This window comes from Heterocephalus glaber, unplaced genomic scaffold (assembly GCF_053883595.1).
Source record: "Heterocephalus glaber isolate CG9 unplaced genomic scaffold, H.glaber_assembly_v1.0 deba00001532, whole genome shotgun sequence".
Lineage (NCBI taxonomy): Eukaryota > Metazoa > Chordata > Mammalia > Rodentia > Bathyergidae > Heterocephalus > Heterocephalus glaber.
In genome coordinates, this window is record NW_028258330.1 from 32,487,787 (window position 1) to 32,512,903 (window position 25,117).

The 25,117-nt window shown below is 36.0% G+C and overlaps 2 pseudogenes; one reads left to right on the forward strand and one right to left on the reverse strand.

The window, feature by feature from the left end:
• Window positions 1–1,671: 1,671 nt before the first annotated feature.
• Window positions 1,672–2,931, forward strand: LOC147824746 (olfactory receptor 7A17-like; annotated as a pseudogene).
• Window positions 2,932–14,323: 11,392 nt separating this feature from the next.
• LOC101709517 (olfactory receptor 7A40-like) lies at window positions 14,324–15,296 on the reverse strand (annotated as a pseudogene).
• Window positions 15,297–25,117: the final 9,821 nt, after the last annotated feature.

Here is a 25,117-nt window from a genome sequence, read left to right on the forward strand (position 1 = left end):
AAATGGTAATTCATAATACAGAAGCCAGCACTCAAAACAACACATGTAGAGAAAAAAATCTTCATTTTAAATTGGAGAGAAAACTTTGCAACCAACTTAATAAAAAGCAAATGAAAAACCTTTGGACACGGAAAACTTTTCTCGTGATATTTCAGTGACAACAAACTCTTCACTCTTCAGTGTTTTATGTACTTCATTATATTATTAATTTACACAATATTGGAGCCTAACCACGCAGTGCAGTATGATAATCTGATACATGCATACAAAGTGTATCAACCAATATTTTATTGTACACATATGCTACATTTTAATTATCTATTAATTGATTGGTGGGGGCCTAGGTTATCTTGGTTACTGTGAATGATGCCACTATACACATAGGTGCTATTCCTTTAAAGTATGTTTCATATCCTTTGGATGTACACACAGAATTCTTCAGTATTTTCTAACACCTCTCCTTACTCTCCTCTTTTAGAATCATATTAAATTATTCTTATATCTTACCTGATTTAATTTCTACAAAATCCTAATGAGCCAAGCACGATTATTATCACATTTTACAGCACAAGGATATAGAGAATCTGTGTGTTTCACTGTAATTGCATGAAAGAACAACAAATGTAATTGACACCACTGAGATTTTTGAACTTGGTAGGTTGCTCTAAGCTCTGTGATCTTATGATCTACACAAAATGTTTCTCTTTTAAATATATGTTTATATCTAATTATATACACTACAAAAATTTATGGTGTAGATGTGGTTGCAGTGGGAAATTTTTTGGAACTCTTTAATTTGAATAAGTATACTAACTGTGCATGTTTTGTGGTAAAATGTAATATTACAGTAATTAGAATGTCCATCTCTTCAAACATTTACTACTTTCTGTGTTGGGAACATTCAATATCCTCTCTACATATTTCAAAATATACAAAAATGTATTTTTAATTACAAGTTTTAAGAACTGTGCTATACAGGACTAGACCTTGATTCTTTTCCATGTATTTCTGTACTCACTATTTGATCTCATTTAGCCTCCCTTCCTCTCTGTGCTGCACAGCCTCTATGACTATTGTACCCTTAGCTTCTAGGAAACCAACATGTTCAGCCTCCACACCCAAGTCACACCCCATGCTCTTACTCTTTTTACAGAAACACTCCTTCTTCTTGGCTTGAACAACTGAATGCCACATGTTTTTCTGGGTCTAGCACTGCCTGTTCCTCCTGCAGACACAACTTCCCTAGCAAACCTTGTGGCACTCACCCCATCTTCCTTGAGATCTTTGTTCAACTGTCATCCTTTGTACTGGTTTTGCCTGAAACATAATTTAAAGAAAATAAAAAACAATAAACATCCATATGGAGTCTATTTTTATTTACTTTCCTTTTCTTCCAGGCATTTGCCATGATCTTGCATCTTATAAAATGTTTAGTTTGCTTTTGTAGTTTCTGCATCATTAAATGATATGTACAATAGCAATAAGTATTTTGCACTCTTCATGTATCATCTAGGCAGTTCTTTTAACAAGGTTTATATTCAATTTTAAATTTTGTAATGTATACAAAATTTTTTCATTACAATAAGAGAACACATGATCTCTTAACACCAAGGTGAACATTGGATAGAAATTTCCTATTACAGATGCCAAAATTTTCCAATAAAGGGAACCAATAAATTCATGAAACATACAAATGATGTGTTGACTATAGAAAGTATATGATATAATTTGTGAAAAATTACTAATGCAAGTCTATTCCTCTTTCATCCCCATACCTCTCTCTGTCTCTTTTCTTTCTCTCTTTCCCTCTCTCTCTCTCTCTTCCTCCCTCCCTCTCTGCAGTTTACATCAACAATATGGAATCAAATAATTACACACAAAGTGCACAATTTCTTCTTTTGGGATTTTCAGAAGATCCAGAACTGCAGCCTTTACTGTTTGGAATTTTCCTATCCATGTACCTGGCCACTGTGTTAGGGAACCTGCTCATCATACTGGCCACAGTGTCAGACTACCGACTGCACACACCCATGTACTTCTTGCTTTCCAACCTTTCTTTTGCAGACATTGGTTTCACCTCCACCACGGTACCAAATATGCTGGTGAGCATCCAGACACAGAGCAAAGTCATAAGATATAAAGGCTGTATCACTCAAGTGTATTTTTTCATACAGTGTCTAATGTTGGACAATATTCTGTTGACTGTGATGTCCTATGACCATTACATGGCCATTTTCCACCCTCTGCATTACACGGTCATCATGGACCCCAAGCTCTGTGTGTTGCTGGTTCTAGCATGTTGGATGCTGAGTGTCCTAAATGCCCTGCTACAAAGCTTAATGATGTTATGGCTGTCCTTCTGTACTGACTTAGAAATCCCACATTTCTTCTGTGAACTAAATCAAATAGTGCACTCTGCCTGTTCTGACACCTTTCCTAATGATGTGGTCATATATGTTACCACTGTGGTACTGGGTGGTGGTCCCCTTGTTGGCATTCTTCACTCTTATTTTAAGATAGCTTCCTCCATACATGCAATCTCATCAGCTCAGGGGAGATATAAAGCATTTTCCACCTGTACATCTCATCTGTCAGTTGTCTTCTTATTCTATGGCACAAGCCTAGGTGAGTAACTTAGTTCTGCTGTTGCCTAAAACTCATACTCAACAGCAACAGCCTCGGTAATGTACAGCGTGGTCACACCCATGCTAAACCCCTTCATCTACAGTCTAAGGAATAAAGACATCAAGAGTGCTCTGAAAATATTATTTACAAGGGCAACTAGGAGCTGGATAGTGTGCTCATGATTACCATTTAAACTTTTCTATATTACTTATTTTTCTGTTATTTTCTTAATGCTCTAAAGTTTCAAAAATAGTATCGCTCATATTTTACCTTTCCCCCTTATGTTATGGATCAACTCATAGTTCTCAAGAATAATTTCTTCTTAAAAGGTAAATATCAAACCAAGTAATGTTTTCATTGTTGTTTTATTTTAAATAGTAAATTTTTTGATTCTCATAGATAAAACTAAATTTGGCACTAAGGCATATTTTTATAATTTTCTATTGAAAGTTTTTATCTATAATAGTTCTTTAATATAATGTAAATTTTAACATCACTGAATCTTATAAATGTGCTTCATTCATTATAAATTAGGCTTCATTCTCCTTAGGATTATATTTCTTTCTCAGCTCACTGTCACAGTGTCTGCCATTCAGCAGCAATGGTGGTGGCATGGTGGTGGGGACTCCCACTTGTGCACTGACAGTGGGCCATGAGGAGTGAGCAGAATGTCCTGTAAACACAAACACTTCCATTGTTTGGGGGAGGAATGAGTTAGTGCCAGTTCCAGCACTTGTCTCTTCTCTTGGGAGGGTTTCACCATTCGAAGTCACTTTCAGCTCATGTAGTAGAATAGAAGAGACAGCAGGAACAAGTCCACCATTGATCTCTGAGCCAGACTTAGGGTTCTGAAGGAAAAAAAAACATGTCCTGTTCAGCCCAAGGCTGCTCATTCTGGGCACATCATTCCCCCATGGGATGTTGTTCTGCTCCAGAAAGATAGTTTTCCCCTGCAGATTCTCTGTTCCCAGGAGACAAGATTGAAAGTCAGAGGGATCCAATGTTTGTTACTCCTGCATCAACTCTTTGTCTTCTGGTGCTCTAACCCCCTAACACTTATTGGATCCCTACATTAAAGATGGCTCCATAGTGTAACATCAAGGGAAGTATCTTGATTAGGTCGCTTGGTCTCCAAACCTTTGACCTGTGTTGGCACCTTCACCTCTCCGCTCCTCAGGATCCTGCCATTCTCTTCAAAAATGAGAATTGTGGTTCTTTAATGATAAAACAATGAATACTGCACACTTAACTGCATGCCCTTTTCCCCCCAGTACAATTAAGGAAATCACATTGATAGCAAAGGTTCAGAGCTGTCATTTAGTCCATCATTTACAAAACATTTAGTAGTAATAAGTGATATGTTTGGATCTTTTATACATGTTTCCTTGAGGCTAGAATCTTATATTCTCCAATTTTTTCTAATAAAATTCCATTCAGTCGAGTACAGTGTTGCATATGTGTAGTCCAAACTACACAGGACACTGAGGCAGGAATTACTAAAGCACAGGATTTTGTCAGCTTGAGTAGCATAGAGAGACCCTGTCCTTTAAAACAAACAAGAAAATATATGTCTATTCTATATGGTCAATGCTTTATGGCCTCATTTTGTATGTGCAGAAATGAGTTGCCACATGGTAAGTGATCAACCCAAAGTTACAAATCAGGTACATACGTATGATTTTAATTTGAGCTGTTTTAAAATGTTTCCACATCCATGCTGTATGCATGTGTTTTCATCCACAGACAAATTATGTCTAATGGACACTTGGAAATATCTGCAGTGTTGATAATCACAACTGGGCCTGTGCTACTACTACCTAATGGGTCAAAGCTGCCACGTATTTTGAGGCCTCATTGCTGATTCCTCTAACAATCCCCACAGCAAAAAGTTCTGCAAACACAAGACCATATTTCCGGTGTGCCTTTGTGTTGCCATTTAATTATTAATCTTTGTTATATAGTTGCATGGTTGCCATTTCATAACTTGATTTTTGTTTTCTTTCTTTTTGTTTTGTTTCAGTTTGCTGCTTTCTTAATTTTTGTGTGGTATAATTATTGTGAGATAGGTTTTATTCCCCCACTCTTTAAAAACTCTTTTTTCTTATAATTTCGTTCTATGTAAAAGTACAGATATTGCCATATCACAGTGAAAATACAAATGTGAGCAAATTAGATAAAGTCCTTGCTTATTTGTGGTTGGTAATTTAGAGGTAAATGTGGAATATAGTCATGTAAGTATTTTCACATCTTTTTCTCCTCTGGGAAAATGAAATGAATAAATTTATTGAGTCTAAAAGAGTACAAATTGTATGCTATGTGCAATACTTCATACAATATTGTCTTGAGAGTTTTTCACATGTTTGATAAAGACCAGAACTAGGAAGAGAGTGTTTCCCTTGGATTTGTGTAAAAAGAATTCAAAGCCAAAACCCAACAATAACAAAGAAAAGATATCATATGAAATGTAAGAAAGGTTCTTGCCTTGTTTTTTTTACACTATATGAAAAACAAGGCAAATAAATATTAAATAATAAACACACATGTATCTTTTCTTTATTTTTATTTTTAATTGACACATAACTGATTCACATATTTGTAGGGTACAGGGTTTATTCATGTGTATATTGTTCAATGATGAAATCAACCTAATTAGCATGTCCATTGTATCAATAGTTTATCAGTTTTAGGATTGGGCATATTCAAAATCATCTCTTGTAGCTATTTTGAAACATACTGTAAATTGTTGGTAAGTATTAAATTGTTGCTGTGGAATACTAGAATTTTTTTCTCCCATTGTTCTCTTTTTTCATACTATTTTCCATCCTCTCTAACTCCCATTCCTACCACACTTCTCCCACCGTAGTGACCTCTGTTGTACTCCCTACTTCTATGGGATAAACGTTTTCAGTATGCACATATGAGTGAGGACATTGGTATCTGTCTGTATGGATGTGGCTTACTTCACTTAATGTAATGTCCCTCAGGGTCAATAATGTGGTCACAAATGACAAAATTTCATCTTTTATAGCCTAATACTATTTTATTTTGTCCATGCATCACATTTTCTATATCTGTTCATCTATCATTGGATATTTAGGTCGATTCCCTTTCTTACTACTGTTACTAATGCTGCAATGGGTTGGAGGGGGTGAAGGGAGGGCAGGGGATTGTGGAGAAAATAAGAAACAAGATACATCATGTAAAGGTACAAGATCCCAATGATGAAAGTAACTGTATTGTATACCTAAAATGTACCAATAAAATTAATTGAAAAAATAATGCTGCAATAAATCCAAGAGTGTAGACGTTTCTTCAATGCAATGATTCCTTTCCTTTGGATATATTCTCAGTAGTGAGTGGTAAAAGTTGCCTGAAGTGGTTGTTCTTTTTGTTTGTTTGTCTGACTCTTTTTCCCCTGAGGGACCGCTAAACAGTTCCATAGAACTGTTTTAATGAACATTCTTATTAAGGGAAATGATCTTTCCTTTTTCTCCATGTTTTCAACAGGAGATTTTTTTAATCTTTTTGATAGTGGTCCTTCTATGTGGGATGATATGGCATGTTTCAATGTGATTCTGATTGTGATTTTTTTTACATTTACATTTATATACCTTCTTTTAAGAAGTATCCACTGAGATAATTGGTCAATTTTTAAAGGAGATTGCTTATTTCCTGTTGACTTATTTGACTTCCTTTTATATTCTGCATACTGACCACTTTCAGATTAATAGTTTGCAAATATTTTCTCCCACTATGTAGGTGGTATCTTCACTCTTGATCATTTTACTTGCTGTTAAGTTCTCTCGTTTTTATATACAATCCCATCTGACTATTATCCTTACTGTGTGTGGTCTCTTTTCATTTTCCTACCCTAAATACTTTTGCCTTTATCTATTTTCTAGAATATTTGTCCTGTCATGTCTTCCAGTAATTTCAGATTTTCAGGGGTAACATTAAGTATTTATACCTTTTATGCAATTTTAGTTGATTTTTGCATATAGAATGAATTAAAGGTATAGTCTCATTCTTTGTTAATTAATACAATGTTCTCACCAACATTCATTGAAGAAAATATTCTGTCTCCAATATATATTCCGGGCACAATTGTTGAAAATCATTTTTGGGCAAATAAGTGAAGTCATTTGTCTTTGTTCTTTTCCACTGATCTATGTGTCTTTTAAAATTTGTATTAGTACATAGTTGACATACATAATGATTACTTTCCTTGAAAGGAATTTGTACATATACATAACATATCTTAATTCCTTTTTCATCTCCTTCACTTACTCTCCTTCCATCTATCTCCCTACTTCTGATTATCTTTTTTTGCTCTTCATTTATAATTTGAGCTTCCCATGTAAGAGAAGCAATGTGATATTTAAGCTTGTGTGTCTGTTTTATTTCACTTAACATTATGCTCTCAAGGTAGATCTATTTTCCAACAAGTTGATCTATATGGAAGAGTAGTACTCTATTGTGTATAAGTGACATATTTTCTTTATTCAGTCATCTGTTTATGGACCTATAAACTCTTTTTGCGATTTATCTATTATGAATTGCTCTGTTATAATCATGCATATGCTAGTATCCCTGTAATATGATGTGTTTATTCTTTTGGGAAGATACCTAGAAGAGGAATAGCTCAGTCAAATGTAATTTCTAGTTTTAATTTTTTGAGAAACCTCCATGCTGATCTTCATAGAGGTTGTATGTGTTTACATTCCCCAAAACAATGTAAGTGTTCCATTTTTTCTTCAGTCTCACCAGCATTTGTTATAATTTGACTTCATAATGATGGCCATTATTTTTTCTGGAGTCAGATGGAATCTAAGTGTCATTTTGTCTGTTTTTATGTCAGTGCCTTGCCATCCTGTTTACCATAAATTTGAAGTGTGCCAAGAATTCTCGTGTTGTGATTCTACTTGCTTTGTTCTTTGTGCATGTAATTCATTCTTGTTATGTGAGAATATTTTGATATTTAGGGGTGATTTATTTACTGCAAAGAATGTCTTTGGTCCTGTGATAGGGACTGCACTGGAAGCACCGACCATTTTGTGGTTCCTGGACATTTTAACAATATCCATTCTCTTTTTCTCTTGGGGATCTCCTCGTTTCCTTCATTAGTGTTTTGTAACTTCTATTATAGAAAATTTTCATTTCTTTGGTTAAAATTAGATATTTTATAGTTTCGCAAGTATTGTACACAGAATTATTCCTTTAACTTGTTTTAACTGTTTTATTCATGTTTACAAACACTCTTTAATTTTATTTTTCTTTCTCATCCTGCAACATTATTGAAAGTTTGTTATAATTTTTTGTAGAGTATTTATGGCTTTTTCTTTTAATTAATATATGTTCATAATGCATATAAATGCATTCATCTTGTGGAAATTGTACATATACATATCACATCATGGTCATTTTTATTCCTTCTTTCTCCTTTTGTAATTACCCTTACCCATCCTTCCCCAGATCCCGCTTCAATGATAATTTATTTTCCTCCATTCCAGTTTCAATTTGTCTTATTTTTCTCAAATCTCATTGTTCTTTGTAGGACTTCTTGTACTTCTACAAATAAAAGTGTCAATATAGAGTGTTGTTCAGTTGTCCAGATCTTAGAGGAAACACTTCCACCATTTCCCTGCTCTGTGTGGTAATTGCTGTAGTTTTGACTTTAATCATGCTCTGTTCCTTGTATGCCTATTTTTTGTTTTTATTTTATGCATTTGAACTTATCAAATTTTGCTTGCATCTATTCAGATGATCATATGGTTTTTGTCCTACACCTCTTGATGTGATGAATCACATTTATTAACTTTCATCTGTTCTTGCATCCTTGAGATAAATTCCACTTGATCTTAATTATAACCTTCAAGATGCTGGTATATTCAATTTGCTAGTATTTTTTTGGAATAGTTTCCATCTATGTTCTTCAAGGATATTGGCCTGTGGCTGTTTTCTTTTTTATTGTGTCCTTATCTTGTTTTGGTATCAGAGTAATTCTAGCCCAAATTGAAATACTTTAGAGGAATTCACAATTAACAAATCAGCTGACTGAGTTGTGAGTGAATGATTTTTGAAAAACTGATGTTATAGCTTGAATTTTTTTCTATTTTCTGTTTTTTGAGACAGGGTGTCACTATGTAGTTCAGGCTGGCCTTGAAGTCATTGTGCAGCCCAGGGTGGCTTCAAAATTGTGGCGATCCTTCTGGGTTAAGCTCTCCAGTGCTGTGATTACAGGCATACACCACCACATTTGGCATAACCTTGGAATTTTTAAAGAAGGTATGTTAGTTCTGAAAAGTCTGATAGATTTCAGCAAAGAAGCCATCTACTGCTAAGCTTGCTCATTCTATTCCTTTCTTTCTTTCTCTCTTTCTTTCTCTTTCTTTCCCTCTCTCTTTCTTTCTTCTTTTCCCACTTTTCTCTTTCTTTCCTTAGTTCTTTCTTTCTTTCTTTCTTTCTTTCTTTCTTTCTTTCTTTCAAGGATGCTTTACTACTGAGTCAATCTTCTTGCTTTTTATTGGTCATGTCCTTCCTTCTATTACTTGGCACTTAGATACTGCTGTGTCCAGGAATTTACACTTTTCTTTTTGGTATTCTACTTTGTGTGCATATTTGTTCCTAAGATTTTAAGATGATTCATTGTATTTCTGTGGAATGAGTTGTAATGACTTCTTTTTACCACTCATTTTATGGTTTAGGTGTTCTTTTCATAGTCCAACAAAAAATTGTCAATTTTCCCTATCTTTAAAAAAAACTTTTTTTGTTATATTGTGCTGAGTGTTTTGGGCTGGAAATAATTTTTTAATTTATTCTCTAATTTTGCATTTTCCCTTTAATTTTACTGTTTTTATTGTTTTATTTATATTTTCAGCTTTTTGATTTGCATCATTAGGTTGATTACTGAGATTTCTGTTTTTTTAGATTGTTTTATAAACTTCCTTCTTGTTGCTGTTTTTGCTGTATTCTAAAAGTTTAAGTATATTGTGATGACATTTTAAGTTGTTCCATGAGTTTTCATAATGGAATACATTATATCTTTTATTACCCTGCAATGTACCCAAAACACCTCCTTTTCAGTCTGAGGAATCACTAATACACATTCAAGTAAACTTGTTTTAGCTTCCACATATGATGCAGAGACCAAGGGCTACAAGCCTTTCTGGGTCTGGCTATTTTACTAAATGTACTGCAACTTGATCCATGTTGCTGCAACTGGTAGAATTCCATTTTTCTTTCTGGCTTAATAATGCTACATTTTGTGTGTTTATCATTTTAAAAATCCATCTGTTGACCAGCACCTTCCATGATTCCATATCTTAGCTCTTGTGAAGAGTGCTCCAGTGAATATGGACATACAGCTACCTTTTTGGTATGCTGACTTTATTTTCTGTGTACATATTCCCAAAGTGAGATAGCTGGGTTATATGGTAGTTATATCTTTAGTTTGTAGAGGAACCTCCATAACATTCTTCATAGTGACCAAACTAATTTACGTTGCTACCAACAGGGTATCATAAATACTTTATTGATTATTAAATTCCCTCATTGACTCATTAGTTGCAAACCAATATTTTTTTTTTCAGTACCAGGGATCAAAGTCAGGCCCTTGCACTTGTGAGGAAGGCAGCAGCAACACTGAGATAAATCCCCAGTCAACCAAACAACATGTTTTTAATTCCTGTGTATGTGTACAATTTCCAAAGTTTTACTTCTTTTTGTTATCTAATTTTATTCTACTTAGGTCAGAAAATATATGGTACAAGAATTTGTGTTTTGGGCAGGTGTGATGGTGCACACCTGTAATCCCAGCAATTGGAAGGCTGAGGCAGGAGAATTGTGGTGAATTCCAGGCCTGCCTGAGCTAAATAGGGAGTTTTACATCAGCCTGAACTACATATAGAGAACCTACCTCAAAATACTAAAAACAAATGAGTAAAATTAAATAATTTTGTATTTTAAGAAATTGTTCATATGTGCTTTGTGGTTGATCCTAAAAATTATTTCCTGAGGTGATAAGAAAAAATTTTGTTTTGCAGATTTTGACTAGGATGTTAGTTAAATTTCTTGTAAGTAATTTCTACTTTAGTGCAACCCAATGCATTTGAGAAAGAAGGGTTTAAAAACGTAGAAATTATGAATAAAAGGCTCTATCCAAAATATATGTGAAAAGAAACTGCCTCATCAGTTTGGGGTCTATGTATAAAACAGTAGGCTGAATAAATATTGAGTATGCACAAGGAATATTTTCTTTTATTTCACATTTTAACAGCCTCAATATTTATTTTTGTGCAATATTACTTTATTCTTTTCCCTCATTTTTCACATGGAGTGTTCAATTTGTAAAGTTTCTTAATATTTTGATGATATCTCTACTGTTGCCTATCTTTTATGCTTATTCAAACTTGGGTGGAATGTCATCAGTATAGTCATTGTTCTTTCTCAAAGACTCTCTGGACATGCCTGGGTTTGTTAGATGTATTTCCTTCTTCATGTCTATTACCTGCAATAAAAATAGGGCATGTTGCATTATGTCTGCAGAATGCCCATTTTCATTGCCCATACTATTGCTTAGTTAGGGGACATTGTAAACTGATAGAGGCTGGTGTATTGAGGAAAGTATTACCTAAAGGACACTGGAAATTGGACAAATTAATGCTGTTGAAACTGCCTTCTGGCCTGTATGCTAAATCAGCTATTCTTGGAGTGCTCTTTATGTAAGGGACCAAAGCAAGCTAATGATATCATGGTTGTGGAGCTTAATCTATACAGCTCCAACCCTGCAATAACTGTCTGTGGGACAGAGCACTGTAGACAAGATAAATACTAATAATTCAGCCTGTTGTTGCTGGACACTATTAGGTTCTTTCTTTCTGTATTTTTTTTTTTTTGGTATAGGGGATCGAACTTGGGACTTTGTACTTGTGTGGCAGCCAGTGGAACCACTGAGCTAAATCCATGGCCCATTACTAGTTCTTTCTAATGAATGAATGTCCACCCTGTTGCCACCAGACTTCCTTTCCCAACCCATCACTGGGTATAGACTTTATTTTGTAGGTAACATACTACATTCCTAGCACACCTAGCCTATAGATGGGATAGTCATTAAGTTATCAAGAGTTCAATACTATTATTCACTGTGTGAGTCATAAGATTCCTCTATCCAAGTATTTAGAAGAAAAAATATTTATTCTTAGTCTAAACATACTGAAATAGAAGTGAAGGATAACAAGGAAAGTTTTGACCTCATGAAGTAAAATTTCCCTAGGTTCAATTAATTCTATGCTTTGACTCTTACCTTTTTCTTCAAAAAATGGGAGAAAATTAATCAGCTGTTAAAGATAAAGTTGGAAGGAATCATCCTTCAAGACTGAGCCTAAGTGAGATGGAAGCCTAGGGGTGGGGCAGTCAGGAGGCAGAGGATCTAGAAGCTGGGATGGAGGCGGGGGAACCAAGGGCCCCGGGCCTGAGGAAGAGGAGGGTCCTGGACCCCGGGTCTGAGGGAGGAGGCTGGGCCTGACCCAGGCTCTGAGAGAGGAGCGGCTGGGACTAACTCTGTGTCCCTTAGGGGAGGTGGAGGTTGAGTCCCAGACTCCTGGGTTCCTCCGAGGAAGGATGGAGACTGTCAGAGCTGGCTCTTGGGTGCTGGGAGGAGTAGGACTAGCAGTGTAGCCCTGTATCCTAGAATCTGTCCCTAGGGGCATGTAGGCCAATATATGAAATTTTAAGTTGAACCTGCCCCTCTCCAATGTATCAGGAGTTAGTGGTCATCCCTAGCAGCAGGCATCCTTGACTCACCACTCCCTTCCTGGGTGGGGGGAGGAGGGGGGCCCGGGTGAGTCACCTGTGACTCATTCACCCCCTCTGACTCCAAGCACCAGGAAAACCCCAGCCCCTGGCCATGTCCACAAGGTCCCCACCCCGCCCGCTGCCAGCTGTGGTGGACACCTGGAGACAGGGACCGGATCTCTGCTGGGGGAGTGGGGGCGGAGACTAGGGGGCCCACCTCCCCAGCCTTCAGTGACCCCACAGAGGGACCTGGGGGTCCCCAGAATGGAGGGGTCCTCAGGCCCCTCCTAATCTCAGGGCCCTCAGGAGAGTGGAGTCCTGGGGAGAAGTTTTCCCTTTGGGGCTCTGTTGCCCCCCCAACTCATGCCAGAACCTCCCCGCCCTGGATCCCCACCCCAAGTACTAAGACAGCACTTCTTAAATTACAAGGGTTTCCATGGGGGTCGAAAGTGGGAAGCTTTCCTCACCTAGAGGAGTCTGTCCCAGACTCCTGCACCCCCAAGTCAATAAAGAAATCCCAGTCTGAATAATGGACTGGAAACTTAAAAAAAAAAAAAAAAAAAAAAAAAGACTGAGCCTAAGTGAATCCCAATACAATAAAATTAAGTTGGAAAATTATAGTTGTTTTAGAATATTCTCAAAAATCTCCTTGATTTCACCAACTTTCTTATTATTCATTACTTTTTCAATGTGGGTGTGAAGATCTTATTGAGATGCATGGTCTATTTCACGTTTGACTCTTAACTAGTCATGAGATTTTTAAAAATTTCTTTGGTGAATAAAACATGGCATGTATGTTAACTCAGGAAAAACTCGTGTTCCTAAATCCCAAATCTTCATTTTAAGGAGTGGCAATAGTTAATTGTGAGAGATTATTATCCTATTAAGGACACTATTATGGAATCAAGTTTGTGTGGAGTTTATTCTTTATTCATATACATCAAAGAGAATATAGAACATCAAAAAATGAAAATGACAGTTTTCACACATATTATTCACTCACCTAAACTTTGATTTTAATGAAATACTTAAAAAAAAAGAATAATTAATCCAAATCAATGAAAGAAATCATAGCTTAGAAAGTACTAGAAAATGCTAACCCAGGTGACACAATGAATAATTGGAACATAAGCAAACTCTCCTATCTGTTGAATTAAATACTTGTCATAACACTGGTATTGCCTTGTGAACTTTCCAGGCATTTCAAGAGAATTTGCATTTCAGTGAGCAGATGCACATAATCTAACTTATTTTCATAGATATATGACTGAATTTCAATGTAGAATGCAAATATGTACTTACATAAGAATTTTTCTGATTTTTAAGGCCATATTAAATAAACTGATGTATGCAAACTTGTTTGTGCAGGCTGCACATTGAATACGCATTTGATAGCAACATTCATTATAACTTTTGACAAGGAGTATACAATGCATTGTGAAAAATGTGGAGAGTAAGAGAATAGTATTCATATGTGGATAATAATTTCCCACAGTGAACTACAAAAACACCATTTAGAAGGCTACATCACAAAGATGTACATCATCTACATCACTAAATATAACCAAAAATGATTAAGGGAAAAAAGGTTAAAAATTTCAGTCTCAGAATTTCTTTTAAATAAAAATATACAATGACATCAATTGTTTGTTGTTCCATTGAATTATTTCATTACATCACTCTGTGAGACTAATGGATAATCTCCAAATTTTTTCTGATACTTAATTTGGAAGCAGACTGGCAAAAAATTAGACAGATAAAATATTGGATATCAGGGAAAGTAGAAACATTACAAATGAGGTTGTTTTATTTCTATGCAGCAGTTGAAATTCAAGAAGAAAAAAACTTCTGAGAAAAAATTGCCCTTCACTATTTCATTAAAGAAGAGCAGTGTGTGGCTCTGAGGTCTAGAGTACCATGATAATAGGTATTTCCTGTAAATTGACTCTTATGAGTTCCCTCTGGAGAGTCTTCTCAGAGCTCCCATTATGTTCTTATTCCTCAGACTGTAAATGAAGGGATTCAGCATGGGTGTGATGATGCTGTATGTCACTGAGGCTCTTGCAGTGGATTGTGAGCTTTGGCTAACAGAAGAACTAAAGTAAACACCCAGGATAGTAAAATAGAATAGGAAGACAACAGAGATGTGAGATGTACAGGTAGAAAATGCTTTATACCTCCCCTGAGCTGATGAGATGGCACTAATGGAGGAAACTATCCTAGGATAAGAGTAAAGAATACCAGCAAAGGGAACATCACCTAGAAGCACAACTGCAAAGTACATCACTATGTCATTAGCAAAGGTGTTAGAACATGCAAGTTGGATTAATTCATTAATCTCACATAAAAAAATGTTGGATTTCCAAGTCTGTGCAGAATGACAGACTCGAAGTTATTAAACTTTCTAACAAGGAATATAAGGCAGCTGTGACCCAGGACACCAGCACTAGCAATCCACAGACCCTGAGGTTCATGATGATCATGTAATGCAGAGGGTGACAGATGGCCACGAAGTGGTCATAGGCCGTCACTGTCAAAAGCAAGCTGTCCAAAACTCCAAAGAGTGTGAAGAAGTATACTTGGGTGACACAGCCTTCATAAGTGATGACCTTGCTATGAAACTGGACGTTCAATAGCATCTTTGGGATGCTGGTAGACATGAAGCCAATGTCTGCAAAAGACAGGCTGGAGAGGGAGAAGTACATGGGTATGTGCAGGTGGGAGTCTGACACTGTGATCAGAATGATGACCAAATTCCCAAGCACAGTGACCAGGTACATAAACAGGAATAGTCCAAAGAGGAAGGGTTGCAAAGTGGAGTTCTCTGAAATTCCCAGAAGAAAGATTTTTTAAATTTGTGTCTCATTTTCTGGTTCCATATAGTTGTTGGGACTAACAGAAAAAGTGAAAAAAATAACATGACACAATTATGGAATACACATCTGACAGAAATGCCAGCATTCATATTTTAGAGAACATACCAGTTCTTCAGTTTTGTTAATTTTTCCCCTTTAGAGGATCCCCTTGATATTTCTGAAGTGTAATCCTTGTCTCAATCTCTCCCAAGAGGGTATGTATTAAAATATTTTAATTTCTTTATATCTCTGAGAAATATAATTGCATGATGGTCAGTTCAAATCATTGTCTAGGCAATTACTTATCAGTACTAAAATATTTGAGTGTCCATATAATTAAATGAGAAAGAAATAACACAGTCTAATTCAAATAAAGTATAAGTTAGGAAAGAATCTTCATGCACCATGGGAAATGGCACCCTGTACTCTGATTAAAAAAATCAGTTTTAATAGGAAGATTCCACATGATCTACTTTTATGTGCTAGATATTCAGGTAAGTCAAGCAAGTACATGATATTTTAAAAGAGACTTTGAGGAAAAACAAGGAGAAATCCACAAATCATTTTCAGAAGGTTGTCTGGGAAGAGGGAAGAACCAGTGCAAAAGTCCTTAAGAAAGTAGTTGTTTCAAGGTTTCAAAATCAACAAGGTGAGAGTCTGGTAGAAAGCATAAGGAAGAGAAGCCAATGAGAGAAATGAAGAAGAAAGTGGCCTCATTGCTGCTGAAGATTCAAGACACAAGAAATTTGTCTGTATAGATCTCATTGGGTTTATGTTTACAAGTTGGCCCCAGTGGCTGGGTGAATTAATTGAAATGCATTCCCTCTTTATATTTTTTGTTATTGTTATTTTATGTTCTAGCCTCTCCATTATGACTTACATTTTGAAACATATTGAAACATGGTTCTTTTCTCTGAAGTCTGCTTTCACCTCCAAAGGCAAAGCCATGCATGCACACACACACACACACACAACTTAAAAATATGCCATAACTCACAATCTCTTGAGGTCAGGTTAACAATGTGTTCTTCTAACCTGAAGTCAGACTGTTTAAAGGAAATTGTTACAAGGCAAGCAATCAATGTGAAAATACTTTTTTCTTAAATTCTTTAATTGGTACATTTTAGGTATAAAATAAGTTTATATTTATCATAGTGTACTTGTACCTGTATATGATGGATCTTGGTTCTTGTTTTTTCCACATTTCTTGATCTCACTTCACCCCCTCCACCCTTTCCTATTTACAAAAACTTTGTTTTCATTTCTTCCTTTTCTTATAATTTTTCCTTTTGAAGGGGGAAAGAATGAAAATATTTTCCTCAAAGTATGTAAGAATTGTATACAGAAATCCAGTTCATATAATTCTCATATACATATTACCTGGGACTTCCATTTCAACATTGCTATTTTCTACCCTATATTAAAAGAAATAGAAAATATCTGTCAATAAACACACAAAAAGGGATAAACTGAATGGGTCTGAAGGAAAGGATTGTAAAAAAGTAAATGCTTCATTGTTTCTGGCTAAATTTCAAATTTTTTCAAATCCAATTTTATCCTGCAGAGGAATAGGAAAAACAAGAACAAAAACAAGTTTCTCAAAATACAAAAGTGATAATATCTTTTTTACTATCAAGACATTTATGTGGGCCAGGAATTTAGCTCAGTGGTTCCTCCACCTCCCATGCAAGAGCAAAGTCCCAAGTTCGATCCATGGTACCAAAAAAAACAAAACAAAACAAAAAACTGAAAAGACATTTTTGGATGTAATATCCAGCAGGTGGGAATACATAAAAAGAAGAGGAAACCAAATTTCAAAAAGGGAAATCTTCAAAGAACACAATTCACATAGCTTTATATTAAACTTTTGAAATTTTTCCTGCAGCTTTCAGTATAAATCTGAGTAATTGAGATTTTTGAAGTTTTATTCACAGGTAATATTTGTACGTATTTATAAGCCATGTATAATATCTTAATAATTGTATGTATTGAGTAATTATTAAATCAGAATTAGCACATCCACTGCTTCAGATGTTTTTGATTTGATGAGACCCATCAATACAGACTCTAGCAGCTGTTTGGTAATTTCATGCTACTGTGCAAAACCTCATCAAAACTCATTCTTCCCACCTACAGCAAATGGACCAACTGACCAACATCTCCCCACCCATCCAACACTTCAGGTTCCCAGTTACTGGGAATCATTATTCTACTATCTATTGTGTGGAAGCAACTATTTAAGTGTCTAAAGAAAAACCCAATTGGTATTTGTCTTTCTGGGGATTAAACCAGAAACATAAAGATACACACAAATTATTTTTTGTATGTTTCAAGAGCAGATGAAACAAATCCCCCCACCCCGTGGAATGTTTTCTATATTATTCCCAGGCAATCAAATTTGAAATTTTTGGACAAACATTGGGTGCTCTAGATCTGGTTGTAATCGTTAACCATCATGGATAGGACCATATTCTATAAAATCCTTCATGCCTCATGAAAATGTAGAACTTTTACACTGAATAAAGCTATGCATGTTTCTTTTTACTTTGCATCCCTCAAAAACGTTTATGATTCTGTGTTCTGTCTTAACATAAATGGTGCAAGATGCAAATGAACAGAGATTTCACCTATTGTACTTATCTTTTTGTAATCACAGGTATGTGTGAATATCTGTATTGTTCAGAATAAAATTAACAAAATGAGAAATAGAGAAAAATGGGAAAAATGAATAACCATGTTTATTAAAAACTGAATGGAACAGAATACATTAAGTGAAAGACAATGTATAATATCTATAATTTGATGTTCTCCAGATGGACTAATTAATTAAACTGGCAAAGACTACACGAAAATATGTGTAATAATGCATTTTCCTAGACTTTTGCATCCTCTAGAACAGTGGCAGTGAACCTACAGCATCTGGGCCTAAGTGGATTGTTTGTTATTGAAAACTGTAGAGGGTTCACCATCAAAGCTGTAGAACATGCCTAGTTACTATTTCTTCAATGATTAAGGACTTATCCTTCTGCATACATGGATATTTAACATATGAAAAGGATGTATTTCAACTAAGTGGGAAAATCCTGAACAGATAAATAAAATCTGGCATAAATGAGTATCTGTATGGAGAAAAACTAAATTGATTCCATAGTTCACATTTCTCATGAGAAATCAGAGATACTAAAAACCTAAGTAGGAAAGTGTATGTTACATTTTAGAGGAACATCAAAAATTACATAAATTACATTTGTATGCAAAGTTATCTGGTAGAAGACAAGAAATTGAGAATTAAGAATATAGACCTCAATCAGTAGTAAAATTTAAATCACATTATAGCTAAAGGTATATTTCTAGTATTGATAAAGAAAAAACTAAACTGAAAATTTCATTTAAATGCTAACAAACGTAGAAAATGGGCATGAGTTTAAAAAGCAAATCAAAATGTTTTTCCTACTCAGACATAAGAAATGGAATCAGTTCATTCAATGATGTTCCAGAAGTAATTATTCATTTCTCTATTCAGCTTGATTTATAGAACAAATCTGACATATATTCAATTTGGGTTTTTATTGGTATTAAATTCCTTTATTGGTACATTGTAGGTATACAACATAATTACATTTCTCATTGGGAATTGTACCTTTACATAATGCATCTTGGTTCTTATTTTTTCCCCATTCCTAGCCCTCCCTTCATGCTCTCCACCCTTCCCTATTTACAAAGACTTTATTTCCATTTTTTCCATTTCTCATCATTTTATCCTTTCCCTTCTTTCCTTTCCCCTGTGCCTCCCACTACCCCTACCCCTTTGGACCTTTTCTTCCTATTTTACATTATCAATTATTCATTCTAATCATTGGTACATTTTAGGTATACAATATAATGACTTTCATCATTGGAAATTTGCAACTTTACATAGTCTCTCTTGGTTCTTGTTTTTCACCCTTGCCCAGCCCTCCCTTCAACCCCTCCAGTCCTCCCTATTTACAAAAATTTTGTTCCTATTTTTCCATTTTCTCATATTAATCCCATTTCCTTCTATCCTTTCCCCTAGCCCTCCCACTTCCTTCCCCTTTGCCCCTTTTCTTCCTATTTCACATGACCTATTATACATTTAGTCCTTATTTACACTTTCAGTTTCTCATACCAGAGAAACTATTCAGTATTTGCACATCTGTGTCCTATTTATTTCACTTAAGAGTATCACCTCAATGTGCATCCACTTAGCTATAAATGTCTCTAATTTCTCATTTTTTATGGCTGAGTAGTACTCCATTTTATAAAAAAAACACATTTTCTTTATCCAGTCTCCAGTTGATGGGCATTTGGGCTGTTTCCAAGGTTTAGCTATGACAAACTGCACTGCTATGAACATGGGCACACATATATCACTGTCGTATGATTCTTTTAATTCTTTGGGGAAGATCCCCAGCAGTGGAATAGCTGGGTCAAATGGGACTTCCAGTCCTAGTTCTTTGAGATATCTCCATACTGATTTCCACAGTGCTTGCACCAATCTACACTCCCACCAGCAGAGGAGCAGGGTTCTTCTTTCCCCATATCCCTGCCAGCATTTGTTACTGGTTGATTTCATGATAGCAGCCATTCTTTCTGGAGTGAAGTGGAGTCTCAGGATTGTTTTCATTTGCATCTCTCGAATGACCAGTGATGTTGAACATTTTTTCATGTATTTATTTGCTATTTCTACTTCTTTGTCTGAGAAATGTCTGTTCATTTCAGATGCCCATTTTTGGATTGGGTCTTTAAATTTGGAAGGTCTGATCTTTTTAAGTTCTTTATAGATTTGAGATAGTAGACCTTTGTCTGAGGAAGAGCAGGTGAAGATTTTTTCCCACATTGTGGATTGTCTCTTCACACTGCTGGTGGTTTCTCTTGCTGTGAAGAAGGTTTTTAATAAGAAGAGATCCCATTTGTTGATTGTGCTAGTTCACGGGCAACTGAGGTTTTGTTCATAAAATCTTTTCCTACACTGATGTCTTCAAGGGTTCTACCTAACCTCTGTTCCAACTGGTTCAGAGTTTCTATTTTAATATTTCGATCTTTAATCCATTTTGATTTTAGTTTAGTGCATGGTGAGAGATACAGGTCTAGTTTTAATCTTTGGCAAGTTGAAGCCCAATTTTTCCAGCACCATTTATTAAAGAGGCTATCTTTCCTCCAGTGAGGGTGTTTGGCTCCTTTATCGAAGATGAGATGGCTGAGTGTGTCTGGCGTTGTTTCTGCATCTTCTAATCTGTTCCACTGGTCCTTAAGCCTGTTTCTTTGCCAGTACCATGCTGTTTTTATCACAGTAGCTTTGTAGTAGAGTTGCAGGTTGGGGATTGTGATACCCCCTGCCATGTCTCTGTTACCTAGAATTGCTTTTGATATTCTGGGTTTCTTCTTGATCCAAATGAGTTTTTGGATTATTTTCTGGAGGTCTATGAAGTATGCTGCTGGGATCTCAATTGGAATTGCATTAAATCTATATAGCAGTTTTGGAAGTATGGCCATTTTCACTATATTAATCCTTCCTACCCAGGAGCAAGGGATGTCTGTCCATTTTCTGATATCATCTTCAATCTCTTTTCAGAGTGCCATAGTTTTCAGAGAAGAGGTCTTTGATTTCATTCATTAGGTTGATTCCTAGGTATTTCAGTTTTGTGAATGCTATTGTGAAAGGAATTATTTGCCCTATTTCTCTCTCAGTGAGTCTGTCATTGGTGTAGAGGAAAGCTATTGATTTTTATGTGTTGACCTTGTAACCAGCTACTTGACTGAATTTGGTTATTAAGTCTAGAAGACTTTTGGTGGAGTTCTTGGGCTCTTCTATATAGAGGATCATGTCATCTGCAAATAATGACAATTTGACTTCTTCATTACCTATCTTTATTCCTTTTATTTCTTTCTCTTGTCTAATTGCCATGGCTAATGTTTCCAGAACTATATTGAACAAGAATGGTGATAGTAGACATCCTTGTCCTGTTCCTGATTTTAGTGTGAAGGATTTCAGTTTTTGACCATTTAGTATGATATTGGCTGTTGGTTTTTCATAGATGGCTTCTATCAGTTTGAGGTAGAGACCATCTATTCCAATTTTTTGTAGGGTTTTTATCATAAATGCATGTTGGATTTTGTCAAATGCTTTTTCTGCATCTATGGAGATAATCATATGGTTTTTGTCCTTGGCTCTATTGATATAGTGTATCACATTAATTGATTTTCATATACTGAACCATCCCTGCATCCCTGGGATGAATCCCACTTGATCAGGGTGTATGATCTTCTTGATGATCTTCTGCATTCTGTTTGCCAGTATCTTATTAAGGATTTTTGCATCTATGTTCATTAGTGAGATTGGCCTATAGTTCTCTTTTTCAGTTGGGTCTTTCTCTGCTTTGGGGATCCAGGTGATGCTTGCTTCCAGGAATGAATTTGGGAGTATTGCTTCTCTTTCAATTTCATTGAAGAGTTTAAACAGTAGCAGCAGCAGTTCCTTTCTAAATGTCTTGTAGAATTCAGCAGTGAAGCCATCAGGGCCTGGGCTTTTCTTAGGTGATAAGTTTTTAATTACGTTTTCAATTTCATTGGTTGATATTGGGTTTTTCAGAATTTTTAGGTCTTCTTCATTCAAATTTGGTAATGCATATGTATCTGGGAATCTGTCCGTTTCTTCTGTGTTGTCCATCTTATTGGCATATAGGTTCTGGAAGTAGGTATTGATGATCATCTGGATTTCTGCTGGGTCTTGTTGGGAGCAATGCTACATAATTCTAGGGAAAATTCATTTGGTTAGCCTAGTTCTCTTGCCTACAGCCCAGCTACAGAATAACTCCAGTTTGGCCTCCAGTCACAACTGAGACTTCAGTGATCCAGTGATGCTGTGATTCTCCAGGACAAGAAACATCCTGGGAGAACAAACATCTGCTCAGTTCCTCGTTGTTCTTGGACTGTTAATATCTTGTTTGCTGTAGATGTACTGAACACTCTGCAAGCCTTCTGTTACACCTTGTTTATCCCAATGTGAACTATTGAACTCTCTGCAAGTCATTTGTTACATTTGTTTCTCCCGATGTACTGAATAAAAGGTGTGGTAAGCTGGGGGCTTTTGTCTTTGCTACCCAGAGCAGCACTGATCAGTCCCAAAGCTCAGTTTCTTCTCAGTCTCATTTTTCTACCTTTCCTGTAATTCACCGTGTGCTGCCGTGGCTCGCAGGAGACCAGGACTCACTGCAGAGGTTCTGGTAACGTCCCCTTCCCCTGTCCCCTACATTTGGCGCCCAACATGGATGTGAATTGGATCCAGGGGTGAACTGGCCTGTGAGACAAACTTGGAGTAAAAGAGACAGCACATGGTTCTCCCAGGACGATTTCCGGACTAGGGTGAGGGACACTGGTGGTAAGTGTGTCCAGCTGGGGGTAATTTTCTATCTTTGCTGAGTTATAACTATGGGTCAGTCTCTGTAAACAGAGCAGCATAACTTTGCCAAATTACTTAAGTTGCTGTTAAATCAAGCTATGTACCCAGTACCTAAGGATACTGTGATAGATTTGTTAAAAGACATACGAATGTACATCCCATCTTTTCCCCAGGAAGGGACAACTAACTTAATATCATGGGAACATGTAGGTACTGCTCTCTGTGAGGCCTGGCAAAGGGGTGATTGTCTCTCCCCCGAACGCTACCCACTTGGGCCTTAGTCCACTGAGGTCAGAGTTGCTATCCATTATATTTGTGATTGAAAACTTCCCTCCCCAACCTCTTAATATTTTAAGATATTCCTCTTATGCAGCTTGGTTGACTCAAAGACTGGAAGGAGCTATGGTCTGCTCTACCTTAGAACCTAAATTATTAAACTTGTTTTTAAGATTACAAAAGGCCATATGTCAAAAAATTCCTCCTGCCTTAATAACTTGGGAGAGAGGTTTTGCCTGTGTCCTAACAGATAATGACAAAACCTTGTGGCTTCCCTCCTGGAATGTGAGACTGTGGGTCACGCTGGTGGAACTGCCAACTTCTTGCAGAATGAGTGATAGCACCCTGGCTGAAAGCGATGATCCAGCTGCACCTCAGGGACCCACCTCACCAGCAACAACCAACAAATCCATGGCAGGGTCCAGGACTGAGATGATACCCCCAGAGAAATGATAATTATAGATTTATGGTAAAAAAATTTATAAAGATGGGGGACAACTTCAAAATGCTCTTTTTATATTTACAGGTATAAAAGCGCTTTCATTCCTTCTGATTCTAATCTCGAGATCTCTGTTAATTGACTATTCCAAAGTTTTTGACCAGTCATACAATTATAAATCTAATAATCATAAAAAGGATATTACGATTCAATTTGGCTAAATATATTTGAGTGCACTCTAATTTTATAAATTGTCTTATATGTTTGTCTGTTGTCTGTTGTTTGTCTGTTTGTACAGTTGAGCTCAATTTTTTTTTCTCTTTTCCTTTTCACCTTTTGAAAAAGTTTTTTTTCTTAAAAGATATTCACCTATTATTAAATTGGCTTACAGATAAATGTTATTAAATTAAAGGCATGCCCTCCTTCCCAGGTTGCTAATTGATCAAAGTGCCACCGAGATTTATTTTATAAAAGTAATGTGTATTGTCACCTACATGCAATAATCAAATTGCAACAAACTGTTGTAAAATAAGAAGATATATATATATTCTTATTCTTTGTCAAAATAAATAGAGACTGTGGGTACTCCCTTTGGTGAATAAAGAAGTGGCCACCCAGAAAATAATTATTCTGGTCTTAATTCACTAAAGGGACCCCCTAGTAATTTTTATAATATTATGGGAGACACACCACAACAAATATTGTCTCAATATGTTATTATAAATTGATTACATTGGTTATCATTGAAGTTTAAATTCTAAATATGTTATAAATTGATACATTGGTTATCATTGATGTTTAAGCACTAAATATGTTATTGTAAAATGTTTACATTGGTTAAGTTCTGAATATGTTATTGTAATATGTCCACATTGGTCATCTTCAAAAGCTTAATTTTTGTGTCATAAAAAAGAGAGTGTTATTAGAAAGATGGTTTTGGTACCAAACTACAGTGAAGAACATAAGGTTTTATGTAACTGTGATATTTATTGCTGCTCCTTTTCTGGTGTACAAAATGTATTCATGCCCTCTAATTGTATGAGTCTTCTAACATTGTTTATGGTAATAACCTTTTGATTCAGGTATTTGCCCTTCTCTTATGCTCCAGCCACCTATGAAAATAGGCACACTTGTATGCTGATATATTTTCCTTAGATGACTTCCTATAAAAAGCTGCTCAGGGATTTAACCACAAGAACAACTATATCATTGGCAATAATAACAGTTTAACTATATTTTTATTCCAAAATGCTTATATACAGGTAAAATTATAATAGTTGAGTTTACTACTCCTCTTACAATGCTAATGTTATTGATCTTCTCTTCTGGGTGTTCAACAACCAAAGTTTAGAGACCAAAACTGAAGAGGTATTTGGGCTAAGAAGGCAGCCAATATTTTGGCCCTGGCCCTCCAAGGTCAACAACAATAACAAAAAGATCCAGGACATGAGGGAACTATCTCCGACATCCTGCATTTTTGGTAAGTCACCCAACCTCCTGAGCAGGGAGGTTGCTGAACACCAAAACAGTAAAGATCCAACAAAAAGTGTGCCAAAGGACTGTCACCTGGAGGAAAAAATCTCCCATGCTTTCGCAGGAAGCAACATGGTCAAACAAGGCTGTGACATATCCTAATGGCTGACACTGACAGAGGAGCTAAGAGGCTCTATACATGGTTCTAAGACAGTGCCTGTGGAGACTTAATTGACC